Here is an 11,845-nt window from a genome sequence, read left to right as displayed (position 1 = left end):
ACTTCTGCAGGTGGATCCATTCACCTAAAGAAAACGCCTGCAGAAGCTCAAGAACTCATTGACATGGTTGCAAATAACCAGTTCATGTACACTTCTGAAAGGAATCCTGTGAATAATGGGACGCCTATGAAGAAAGGAGTTCTTGAGGTTGATACTTTTAATGCCATATTGGCTCAGAACAAAATATTGACTCAGCAAGTCAATATGATTTCTCAGAGTCTGAATGGAATGCAAGCTGCATCCAACAGTACTCAAGAGGCATCTTCTGAAGAAGAAGCTTATGATCCTGAGAACCCTGCAATAGCAGAGGTGAATTACTTAGGTGAACCTTATGGAAACACCTATAATCCATCATGGAGAAATCATCCAAATCTCTTATGGAAGGATCAAAGGCCTCAACAAGGTTTTAATAATGGTGGAAGAAACAGGTTTAACAATAATAAACCTTTTCCATCATCCACTCAGCAACAGACAGAGAATTCTGAGCAGAACCCATCTAGCTTAGAAAACTTAGTCTCTGATCTATCTAAGGCCACTGTGAGTTTCATGAATGAAACAAGGTCTTCCATTAGAAATTTCGAAGCACAAGTGGGCCAGCTGAGTAAAAGGATCACTGAAATCCCTCCTAGCGCTCTCCCAAGCAATACAGAAGAAAATCCAAAAGGAGAGTGCAAGGCCATTGACATAACCAAAATGGCCGAACCCAATGAGGGAGAGGAGGACGTGAATCCCAAGGAGGAAAACTTCCTGGGACGTCCAGTGATCAATAAGGAGCTTCCCTCTGAGGAACCAAAGGACTCTGAGGCTCATCTAGAGACCATAGAGATTCCATTGAACCTCCTTATGCCATTCATGAGCACTGATGAGTATTCCTCTTCTGAAGAGAATGAGGATGTTACTGAAGAGCAAACTGCCAAGTTTCTTGGTGCAATTATGAAGCTAGGCTTATGGACAAGTAGAGGACGTGTTAGTAAAGGTTGAAGGCCTTTACATCCCTGCTGATTTCATAGTCTTGGATATTGGAAAGGAAGAGGATGAATCCATCATCCTAGGAAGACCTTTCCTAGCCACAGCAAGAGCTGTGATTGATGTGGACAGAGGAGAAATGATCCTTCAATTAAATGAGGACAACCTTGTGTTTAAAACTCAAGGATCTCTCTCTGTACCCATGGAGAGGAAGCACAGTGAGCTTCTCTCATTGCAGAGTCAACCAAAGCCCCCACAGTCAAACTCTAAGTTTGGTGTTGGGAGGCCACAACCAAACTCTAAGTTTGGTGTCAAACCCCCATATCCAAACTCTAAGTTTGGTGTTGGGAGGTCTCCACGAAGCTCTGCACATCTGTGAGGCTCCATGAGAGCCCACTGTCAAGCTATTGACATTAAAGAAGCGCTTGTTGGGAGGCAACCCAATTTTTATCTAACTATATTTTTCTTGGTTATATGTCTTTATAGGTTCATGATCATGTGGAGTCACAAAATACATATAAAAATTGAAAACGGAATCAAAAACAGCAGAAGAAAAATCACACCCTGGAGGAAGCATCTGTCTGGCGTTCAACGCCAGAACAGAGCATGGTTCTGGCGCTGAACGCCCAAAATGGGCAGTATCTGGGCGCTGAACGCCCAGAACAAGCATGGTTTTGGCGTTCAACGCCAGAAATGGGCAACAAATGGGCGTTGAACGCCCAAAATGGGCACCAACCTGGCGCTGAACGTCCAGAGTTGTGTGCAAGGGCATTTTGCATGCCTAAATTGGTGCAGGGATGTAAATGCCTTGACACCTCAAGATCTGTGGACATCACAGGATCATCTCAGGATCTGTGGACCCCACAAGATCCCCACCTTCCTTCCTTATAATCCTAGTTTTTTTTCCACATCTTCTTCTTCATCTATTCCTTATTCTTTTGCTCGAGGGCGAGCAACACTCTAAGTTTGGTGTGGTAAAACAATTATGTAAAGGATCTATAGCTCAGTGGTAGAACATGTGGCTGCAAATCAAGAGATCCCTGAGATACCTCAGGGGATGCACTTCCCTCCACATAGTTATTGGAAGCAACTGAGGATAGGAATACCAAAAATCACTAGGAATCAAGCCACAAAGGCAAGGAAGAGACATAGAAGAGCTCAAGAACATCATTGGTTCCTCAAGAAGGAAACGCCACATCACTAAGGTGGACTCATTCCTTGTTCTTAATTTTTCTGTTTTTCGTTTTCTATGTTAAGTGCTTATCCATGTTTGTGTCTTCATTGCATGATCATTAGTAGTTAGTAACTTTGTCTTAAAGTTATGAATGTCCTATGAATCCATCACCTCTCTTAAATGAAAAATGTTTTAATTCAAAAGAACAAGAAGTACATGAGTTTCGAATTTATCCTTGAACTTAGCTTAATTATATTGATGTGGTGACAATGCTTCTTGTTTTCTGAATGTATGCTTGAACAGTGCATATGTCTTTTGAAGTTGTTGTTTAAGAATGTTAAATATGTTGGCTCTTGAAAGAATGATGGCTAGGAGACATGTTATTTGATAATCTGAAAAATCATAAAAATGATTCTTGAAGCAAGAAAAAGCAGAAAAGAACAAAGCTTGCAGAAAAAAAAGAAAAAAAATAGGCGAAAAAAAAATGGAAAGAAAAAAGCAAGCAGAAAAAGCCAAAGGCTCTTAAAACCAAAAGGCAAGAGCAAAAAGCCAGTAACCCTTAAAACCAAAAGGCAAGGGCAAATAAAAAAGATCCCAAGGCTTTGAGCATCAGTGGATAGGAGGGCCTAAAGGAATAAAATCCTGGCCTAAGCGGCTAAACCAAGCTGTCCCTAACCATGTGCTTGTGGCGTGTAGGTGTCAAGTGAAAACTTGAGACTGAGCGGTTAAAGTCAAGGTCCAAAGCAAAAAAAGAGTGTGCTTAAGAACCCTGGACACCTCTAATTGGGGACTTTAGCAAAGCTGAGTCACAATCTGAAAAGGTTCACCCAATTATGTGTCTGTGGCATTTATGTATCTAGTGGTAATACTGGAAAACAAAGTGCTTAGGGCCACGGCCAAGACTCATAAAACAAGCTGTATTCAAGAATCATCATACTGAACTAGGAGAGTCAATAACACTATCTAAACTCTGAGTTCCTATAGATGCCAATCATTCTGAACCTCAATGGATAAAGTGAGATGCCAGAACTATTCAAGAGGCAAAAAGCTATAAGTCCCGCTCATTTGATTGAGCTATATTTCATTGATAGTTTGGAATTTATAGTATATTCTCTTCTTTTTATCCTATTTGATTTTCAGTTGCTTGGGGACAAGCAACAATTTAAGTTTGGTGTTGTGATGAGCGAATAATTTATACGCTTTTTGGCATTATTTTTAGTATTTTTTAGTAGAATCTGGCTACTTTTAGGGATGTTTTCATTAGTTTTTATGTTAAATTCATATTTCTGGACTTTACTATGAGTTTGTGTATTTTTCTGTGATTTCAGGTATTTTCTGGCTGAAATTGAGGGACTTGAGCAAAAATCAGATTGAGAGGTTGAAAAAGGACTGCTGATGCTGTTGGATTCTGACCTTCCTGCACTCAAAATAGATTTTCTGGAGCTACAGAACTCGAAATGGCGCGCTTCCAATTGAGTTGGAAAGTAGACATCCAGAGCTTTCCAGCAATGTATAATAGTCTATACTTTGCCTAAGTTTAGATGATGCAAACTGGCATTCAACGCCAGTTCTCTGCCCAATTCTGGCGTCCAGCGCCAGAAACAAGTTGCAAAGTGGAGTTCAACGCCCAAACTGGCACAAAAGCTGGCGTTCAACTCCAAGAAGGACCTCTATACGTGCAACATTCAAGCTCAGCCCAAGCACACACCAAGTGGGCCCCGGAAGTGGATTTATGCATCAATTACTTACTTCTGTAAACCCTAGTAGCTAGTTTATTATAAATAGGACCTTTCACTATTGTATTAGACATCCTGGATTGTATTCTGATCCTGTGATCACGTTTTGGGGGCTGGCCTCTCGGCCATGCCTGGACCTTTCACTTATGTATTTTCAACGGTAGAGTTTCTACACTCCATAGATTAAGGTGTGGAGCTCTGCTGTTCCTCAAAGATTAATGCAAAGTACTACTGTTTTCTATTCAATTCATCTTGTTTTGCTTCTAAGATATTCATTCGCACTTCAACCTGAATGTGATGAACGTGACAATCATCATCATCCCTGACAGGGTGCGTTAACCATTTTCACTGAGAGGATAGGATGTAACCATTGACAAGGGTGATGCCTCCAGACGATTAGCCGTGCCGTGACAGGGCATTTGGATCATTTTCCCGAGAGAAGACCGAAAGTAGCCATTGACAATGGTGATGCATTACATAAAGCCAGTCATGGAAAGGAGTAAGACTGATTGGATGAAGATAGCAGGAAAGCAGAGGTTCAGAGGAACGAAAGCATCTCCATTCGCTTATCTGAAATTCTCACCAATGATTTACATAAGTATTTCTATCCCTGTTTTATTAATTATTTTCGAAAACCCCATTACTATTTTATATCCGCTTGACTGAGATTTACAAGGTGACCATAGGTTGCTTCATACCAACAATCTCCGTGGGATTCGACCCTTACTCACGTAAGGTATTACTTGGACGACCCAATGCACTTGCTGGTTAGTTGTGCGAAGTTGTGAACCATGGTATTGGCATCATGTTTTTGGCGCCATTATCAGGGAAAGAAAGAGCGATGAATTTTACATAATCAAAGTGTAATCACAATTTTTGCGCACCAAAAAGTATAACACTAAGTGATAAAAAATAAATAAGTTCATTATGCTAAAGTATTTTGAATTTACCGTGATTGATGTTATACCTATTATTCATGAATATTATGGTTTCCACAAGAAATGACGTTACATAAAAAATGTAAAATTTTGAAGAAAATTGCACAAAAGGTTAACTTAGTGAAAAAGAATGACCTAGTTATACAGAAAGAATACAAAGTATGGATATTAGTTTGTGACAAAACTTAACATAGTAACAAAAAAAAATCATTTGAATGTGATTAGACTATGGGTTACTTTTTATGTTTGTAATAATTACAACTAATTCAAAACATTAAGAAAATAAACAAAAGAGAGGTTAGAATGAGCAATAACAATTCAACCAAAGTTTATAGTAAAAAAAATGTGGAACTAAACTTCACATCTGAAAAGAAATTAAGTTTGATTAACGAACTTTATGTTTCAGATTTAAAGAAGAATTTGGAATATGTATGTCTCTTATGTAAAAAATGATTTAAAGTTGTAATAAAATTCGATAAAAATGATCTTGCTTAAGAATAATGTATTTATAAGGAAAGGATATTATACTAAAAGCATGTTCAGACTTAGTATTAATAATGAGGTAAATTTTTTTATATGTTATCAATTTTTGTGGTTTATGATATAGTAGATTAGCACACTTAAATTATAAGTCATATTTATCTTAATAATAAAGATTTTAACGAGAAATATGATATTTGCATACAATTCAAAATTATTAAGAAACTATTTTTCTAAAGTTGAAAGGAACAAACATTTATCAGAATTAACTCATAGTGATATTTGGAAATTAAATGCCAATATTATTAGAGAAGAAAAAATGTATTTTTTAACTTTTATTGATGATTGTTCTAAATTATATATGTGTGTTTATTTAGAAATAAATATGAAGCTTTTGAAATGTTTAAGAAATATAAAATAAAAATTAGAAAACATGCATAATAAAAAAAATTCTATGTATTGATAGATGTGGAGAATATTTTGCTAATGAATTTGATAACTTTTGTAAATATGGTATATGCATAAATTCTCAATTCTGTATACTTTACAACAAAATAGTTGACAGAAATATGATTTTGTGTCTTACAATTTATGGGATGAGGCATTATTGACAATATGTCATATTTATAATAGGATACTATCAAGATATAAAAAGATTTTTCTTTATAAAATATGAAAAATAAAAAAAATCTAATTTGAATTACTTGAAAATGTGACATGTTTAGCCTTTTTTCAAATTCCTAATAAAAAAATTAAATTGGGCCAAGAATCATAAAAGACACCTTTATAAGATATGATCAAAATTTTAAAACATATAGAATATTAAATTCTTTGTATAATATAGTTACTGAAATAAGAGAAATAAAATTTATTAAAAATAAAATTTATCAATTATTTAACTATTAACACAAAATATCCTTTAAATAATGTTAATGTTTTCACAAAAAAAAATTATCAAAATAATAACGGTCTATCAAAAAAAGAATTAATCATACCAAGTAAGATTTTGGGGTGAAAAAAAAAAGTTTTGAATCTAAATTTTATTTCTTCTTATGCTATTACTTTTTTTTATAGAAGAAACTAAAAATTTTATAACAAAAAAGATTTCGATTGTGATAAATATTGAAAGTGGTCCTCAAACTTTCAAAGAAGCAATGATTTCTAAAGACTTTGCTCTTTGGAAAGAAATAACAAATAATGAAATGGACTCAATATTATCAAACAATACTTAGGTCTTAGTTGATTTGCCTTCAAGATCAAAACTTATAAGATATAAGTGGGTATTTAAAAAAACGGGAATTTTTTGTAACAAAAAAAATATCCAAAACACAGTCAGAACTTGTCTTATTTAACATTCATTAATTGTTGCAATAATTAATAAATACTAAATAATGTAAATTCTAGCTTCTTTTTCTCCCTAGCATTATCGTTAGAAAAATGTATAATACTGATGTTTCATTACAAACCTTCAAAACAAAGCTAGTGGCCAAAGGATTTAGACAAAAAAAAAAAGTATAGACTATTAAGATACATACGCACTTGTGGCAAGAATAACTTCTATCAAGACTCTTATAGTATTAGCATTCATTCATAAACTTCACGTACATCAAACGAATCTTAAAATGACTTTTTAAAATGGAGATCTTAATGAAGAAATTTATGTAGAGCAATTAAAAGGCTATGTTCTTCCTGAAAATGAAAACAAAGTTTATAAATTAGTTAAGTCTTTGTATGGTTTAAAATAATATTTAGTATTGTGAAATTTTAGAACTTTTTATCATTGGAATCGGAAAAAACTGTGTACCGCAGTTTGATTCGGTTTAACTGGCCAGATTTGAATCGAAAATAAAAATATCTACAATTACTATTCATAAAAATAATATTTTATTGACAAATAATAAAAGAGTATTTTTAGACTATATAATTACTGGGTCAAAATTTAACCAATAAATTTTTTTACCGATATTTTTAAATTAATTAAACTGCACGAAAATATTTTAGAGATATTTTGGAGATGAGATAACATATTATGTCAGTATTATTAATGAGAAAAGAGTTTCAAGTTTAATTTTAATGAATAACTTTTCTAAAGTTCAAAGAAATTCCATTCAGATTAAAGTTATTTTTCAATACACTAAAATTCAGAGGATAAAGAATAAAACTCATTTCTTGAATCAAATATCAATGCATTAATCAAAATAGCAGCACAATAATATTAATCCATCAAAATAAATAGAACTACTAACATTTTACAATGGAAGTTTAGTTGCTCATAGTGCAGAGAAATTCTAATTGTGTAAAAAAATAAAAATTAAAAAAGTGCGAAAGAGGAGAAGAGACGGTGCAGGACAAATCTCTCCTCCTTTTATATCTCTCATCCTAATTGATTCATAAATTAAAGTAAAACCTAATCATATAATTTCTTATTTTCTATTTGAATTTAAAACAATATAATAAATTCGATGTTGATTGCATGACGGATGTGGGACCCAGGGCTTGAAGCGCTACCGGTGCTAAACGCCAGTGACGTGGTATTTAACGCCACCCTTTCCGAGACGATTTGCGTGCGTTGCTAGTCCAGCGCTAAACGTTGATGGTGTGCCGCTTAGTGCCAACATGCCTGAGAAGAATGGAAAGTTTTCTTGGTCCGGCACTAAACGTCGGTAATGTGGCGTTTAGCACCAACATGACAGAGAGGATGTGAGGAATTTAAGTCCAATGCTAAACGCTGGGAGAGTTGTGTTTAGTGCTACAATGCATAAGAGCATTATAAGAGCTCTATGTCCGGCGCTAGCGTTTAGTGCCACAATGTCACAGAGGGTTGTGAGAGCTCCCCTCTTACTTTTCTTCTTTTTAATCTTTGTCAAATCTCCATCCAATGCTACCTTAAATTATCAGAAGACCACAAAATCTCAAAGTAGCATCGATTAAGGCCTCATTGTTTTTTTTTTTTTTATCATAAATCCATACATTTTATTTTTTTCTTTTTATACTAAGTCAAATCAGTCTCAAATCTTCAAAAGATTTATGTGGACTTATCTTTTCAAATATTTACTTCCTAATTCACGTAAAATCTTTTAATTACTTTCCTTTGGAAACTTTTTCAAATTATTTTGAAAAGTCACTTTTTGTTTTCCAAAATTTGTCTTTATTCAGTTATTTATTGTAAACTGCTCATCTTTCTCACCTCACAATTTTTATTATTTTCAAAAATTGCATTCATAGTGTTCCTTAAATGGGATAGAAGGTGGCTACTCGTAGAGGCTCTCTTGCAAACCGTCCTCCCAAAACTCAAGCACACACCCACATACATATTCACATTCACATTCACATTCACCCTTACTCCTTTTCACATTTCTCACTGATGAGCGGATAATTTATACGCTTTTTGGCATTGTTTTTAGTATGTTTTTAGTAGAATCTAGTTACTTTTAGGGATGTTTTCATTAGTTTTTATGTTAAACTCACATTTTTGGACTTTACTATGAGTTTGTGTGTTTTTCTGTGATTTCAGGTATTTTCTGGCTGAAATTGAGGGACTTGAGCAAAAATCAGATTCAGAGGTTGAAGAAGGACTGCTGATGCTGTTGGATTCTGACCTCCCTACACTCAAAGTGGATTTTCTGGAGCTACAGAACTCAAAATGACGCGCTTCCAATTGCGTTGGAAAGTAGACATCCAGGGATTTCCAGCAATGTATAATAGTCCATACTTTGGCCGAGTTTAGATGACGTAAAAGGGCGTTGAACGCCAGTTCTACGCTGCTGTCTGGAGTTAAACGCCAGAAACACGTCACAAACCAGAGTTGAACGCCAGAAATACGTTACAACCTGGCGTTCAACTCCAAGAATGACCTCTGCACGTGTAACATTCAAGCTCAGCCCAAGCACATACCAAGTGGGCCCCGGAAGTAGATTTATGCATCAATTACTTACTTCTGTAAACTCTAGTAGCTAGTTTATTATAAATAGGACCTTTTACTATTGTATTAGACATCTTTGGATCTTTGAATCTTTTGATCACTTTTAGATCTCTAGACCTCCATGGGAGGCTGGCCACTCGGCCATGCTTACCCTATGTTCACTTATGTATTCTCAACGGTAGAGTTTCTACACTCCATAAATTAAGGTGTGGAGCTCTGCTGTTCCTCATGAATTAATACAAAGTACTACTGTTTTTCTATTCAATTCAACTTATTCCACTTCTAAGATATTCATTCGTGCTTCAACCTGAATGTGATGAACGTGACAATCATCATCATCCCCCCACGAACGCGTGCCTAACAACAACTTCCGTTCTACCTTAGATTGAATGAGTATCTCTTGGATCTCTTAATCAGAATCTTCGTGGTATAAGCTAGATTGATGGCGGCATTCATGAGAGTCGAGGTTCAGAGGAACGAAAGCATCTCTATACACTTATCTGAAATTCTCACCAATGATATACATAAGTGTTTCTATCCTTATTTTCTATCTATTTATTATTTATGTTCAAAAACTCCATAACTATTTCATATCTGCCTAACTGAGATCTACAAGGTGACCATAGCTTGCTTCATACCAACAATCTCCGTGGGATCGACCTTTACTCACGTAAGGTTTTATTACTTGGACGACCCAGTGCACTTGCTGGTTAGTTGTATCGAAGTTGTGAATGAAAAAACAATTTATTAAGACGTACGTAAAGAGTTTTTGGCGCCGTTGCCTGAGATCACAATTTCGTGCACCAAGTTTTTGGCGCCGTTGCCGGGGATTGTTCGAGTTTGGACAACTGACGGTTCGTCTTGTTGCTCAGATTAGGTAATTTTCTTCTTGTTTTATTTTCAAAAATTTTTCAAAAATCTTTCAAAAATTTCTCCTTTGTTTTCGAAAAAAAAAATACAAAAAAAATTATAAAATAAAAAAAAAATATTTCATGTTTCTTGTTTGAGTCTTGAGTCAATTTTTAAGTTTGGTGTCAATTGCATGTTTTAAAGTCTGCATAAAATTTTCGAAAAATTCATGCATTCATAGTGTTCTTCATGATTTTTAAGTTGTTCTTGGTAAGTCTTCTTGTTTGATCTTGATGTTTTCTTGTTTTGTGTTGTATGGTGTTTTTCATATGCATTTTTGAATTCTTAGTGCCTAAGCATTAAAGATTTCTAAGTTTGGTGTCATGCATGTTTTCTTTGCATATAAAAATTTTTCAAAAATATGTTCTTGATGTTCATCATGATCTTCAAAGTGTTCTTGGTGTTCATCTTGACATTCATAGTATTCTTGCATACATTCATTGTTTTGATCCACAATTTTCATGCATTGCATCATTTTTCATGTTTTTCTCTCTCATCATTAAAAATTCAAAAAAAAAAATATCTTTCCCTTTTTCTCTCATCAAATTCGAAAATTTGAGTTGACTTTTTCAAAAATTTTTAAAATTCAATTGTTTTTATGAGTCAAATCAAATTTTCAATTTAAAAATCTTATCTTTTTCAAAAATCAAATCTTTTTCATTTTTCTTAGTCATTTTCGAAAATTTTAAAAATATTTTTCAAAAATCTTTTTCTTATCTTTATCACATAATTTTCGAAAATAACATCATCAATTAATGTTTTGATTCAAAAATTTCAAGTTTGTTACTTACTTGTTAAGAAAGATTCAAACTTTAAGTTCTAGAATCATATCTTGTGATTTCTTGTGAGTCAAGTCATTAATTGTGATTTTAAAATTCAAATCTTTTTCAAAACTAATTTCAATCATATCTTTTCAAAAATATCTTTTCTAACTTCTTATCTTCTTATTTTTTCAAAATTGATTTTCAAATTTGTTTCAACTAACTAACTAACTTTTTGTTTGTTTCTTATCTTTTTCAAAACTACCTAACTAACTCTCTCTCTCTCTATAATTTTTGAAAATATCTCTCTCTTTTTCAAAAATTCTTTTTAACTTTTTATTTTAATTTTCAAAAATTACTAACCTTTTTCAAAAAAACTATTTTTGAAAATCACTAACTCTTTTTCAAAAATTATTTTCGAAATTCTCCCTCTCTCATCTTATTCTATTTATTTATTCATCTACTAACATCTCCTCATCTCAAATCACTGCTCCTATCCTTACCCTTGTGTTTGGATTCTTCATTCTTCTTCACCCCTATTCCTTTTCTTCTTCTACTAACAATAAGGAACCTCTTTACTGTGACATAGAGGATTCCTCTTCTTTTCTTGTTCTCTTCTCCTTCTTATGAGCAGGAACAAGGAAAAAGGCATTCTTGTTGAAGCTGATCCAGAACCTAAAAGGACTCTGAAGAGGAAACTAAGAAAAGCTAAATTACAACAAACCAGCAAGCACCTGTCAGGAATTTTTGAACAAGAAGAGGAGATGGCAGCCGAAAATAATAATAATGCAAGGAGGATGCTTGGTGACTTTACTACACCTAATTCCAATTTACATGGAAGAAGCATCTCCATCCCTACCATTGGAGCAAACAATTTTGAGCTGAAACCTCAGCTAGTTTCTCTGATGCAGCAGAACTGCAAGTTCTATGGACTTCCATCTGAAGATCCTTTTCAGTTT

The sequence above is a fragment of the Arachis ipaensis genome, chromosome B07, assembly GCF_000816755.2.
Source record: "Arachis ipaensis cultivar K30076 chromosome B07, Araip1.1, whole genome shotgun sequence".
In the NCBI taxonomy this organism is placed as follows: Eukaryota; Viridiplantae; Streptophyta; class Magnoliopsida; order Fabales; family Fabaceae; genus Arachis; species Arachis ipaensis.
The sequence above is the reverse complement of the archived record's forward strand: the minus strand, read 5'-3'. Positions refer to the sequence as shown.